The sequence below is a fragment of the Episyrphus balteatus genome, chromosome 1, assembly GCF_945859705.1.
Source record: "Episyrphus balteatus chromosome 1, idEpiBalt1.1, whole genome shotgun sequence".
NCBI classification, from domain to species: Eukaryota; Metazoa; Arthropoda; class Insecta; order Diptera; family Syrphidae; genus Episyrphus; species Episyrphus balteatus.
Window position 1 is genome coordinate 153,240,112 of NC_079134.1, and position 2,422 is coordinate 153,242,533.

Sequence of the window (2,422 nt, forward strand, 5' to 3'; positions counted from 1 at the left end):
ATGGCAGCCATTTCCGAGTCAGTAAAATTGAAAAAAAAAAAAAATTACCACTTTGGGCCCTTCTACCACCGCTTTTCAATCCACTTAGCTTTCTGCCATTTTGGGATTGTCACTTTTACACCTTCTTCAACAACCTCTGCCACTTTGCAACCATTTCCGAAAGAGTTTTTTATTTTTTTTTTTTAATGCAAGTTTGACCCCCCAACAATTCAGCTCCAAAACGGCCTAACCCCCAAAATTTCGTTTTGAGAAAAACGGGTTTAAAGAAAATCATTATTTTTAGGGTTTCTTTTTTAATGGCTTTTAATAGTTATAAAAAAATATTATTTAATTCATAGTTTATAATTTTTTTAGTTAGTAGTATTGGCTATACTATTGGGCTAAGGACTGAAATTTTTTTATTGTGTCTGTGAAGCTAAAATGGCTTCCACTAGAGTGACAAGAATTTTGGCTCTAATTTTAACTCAAATTAATATAGGTAATTTAATGGGAATGTATTTTTATATTAAAAATTGTTTAATTGCGGTTCGATCTGTGTACTCAGTTTAATTTTTTTTTGAAAATGTGGGTTAGGCCGTTTTGGAGTTTAGTGCCTCACATATAGACTTGTAGTCAACCAGGAGAACCTGGTACCATTCAATTATTTATTTTGTGACGGCCTTGTATCATGCAAAAAAAAAAACATGTTCTTAATTTTTTTAAAGTCCTCCAGAAAAGTTGCACTGCATGTTTATTTAACTCAAAACTAGTGAGTCAAATCATTTGATCACATCAAAATTTCATATTTTCCTTTTCTTGAAAAAGAATCCTTATGAAGAAAAATTGGAAACAATACAATACATTTAAACTTTTCAATGACTTTCAAAAACAAACTATCACTTAATTTTTTACTTGCGATATAGGTACTATAGGGCAAGTTTAGGATTCGTAAAAAAATTGTTGCGAGGCAAGAGGAGCGGAGGAGGTGTAGGTAGGTTGGTAAGGTAGGAAGTAGGATGAGGTAGGAAATAAGAAAAGGAAGTGTTTGGAAAAGAAAGGAAGGAATGCTAAGTTCCGGAGGACGTGGCCTGCTTGCGATGCACGGCATAAGCTCGCCGGATGGGGGGGATCTTGCCCCCGAAACTTAACCTCACCTGCAAACAAAAACATAAATCAGGCCGAGAACAAAAATCGAAAACCATGGAAACCCGCGGCCATATTTGGATTCCCCCAAGATGGTGGATGATCGGTTTCAGATCATACCATCTTCACCGAAACTCAGCTACCGTGGCACCCCTGAAAAAAGTCTTCAAATATACATGTTCACACTCTCGGAACAAGAAAACAAAATCATTTCAACTTTTAGGCGATTTGAAGTTTATTTAGGTGACAGTATATGTTATAAGGTGAAATAATCTCAAATTTGACGTTAATTCTTCTAATTTATAATTAAGATTCACATTATTTTATGAGTACGAATTTAAGTAAGAAATTAAACAAAAAAAATTTTAACAAAAGATAAAAAAAGATACCAAAAAAAAAATTAATTTATAAATTTACGACAGTGAATGGAAACTCTTCTCCAAAATGTCGAAAAATGTATCAAAAAAAACTTGGACCAGGATTTAGGGTCCTACGACAACACTAACAACTTAACGAAATACAAAAAAAAGCAAAAATTCACCCTACCCCTAGAGAGCTCTTTGGAGGTAGCTGGAAAAATGCACTTCAAAAAAACAATTTATGGGACCCCGTCGACACTAGAGAAACTTTCCAAAAACACTTTATAAACAAAATAAAAAACTAACAAAACAAAATTATAAAAAAAATAATGAATTATTAAATCCTTCAATGCCTGTTTTAACAAAATTTTATATATATTTATAGGACAAACACAAACACAAAAAAAAAATCTCCTTCTCGATCTGATAGGGGCTGATTTTATAAAGACGTTTTCGTGATATTCTTTTCTTTCAAAACTTTTTTTTTTGTTGTGTTAAAAAACTCACTGTGACCTTTGGGTTTATTTTTGTTTAATGTTCTTTCTTTGTGTCTTTCAGGATCGTTATAGGGGGCTTATTGGTGTCAGCCAGCCGGGACTATATGACTGCGAGGTGCTCCGGTGGACGGGCGACTTGGATGGATATGTCCGGCAACCAACCTCTTTCGTTATAGCTTCAAACCTCTATTTTTCTGTTCGTCCAGATCCCAAAAGATAATCACTCAAAGTGAGCACAGACCAAAGGAAAGTCCACGAAATTTGGTATAAATTAAAAAAAAAACGTGCGGCGGCCCAGTTCTAAGATGGATATCTTGGACCGCCGAAAACCAACCTAGTAATATACCTCATTGTATTTTTTGTATATACTAAAAATTGAAATTTCAATAATAAACTCACCACTATTCTTATCTTGTTTTATTTCCTCAATTTAGGATTTATTTA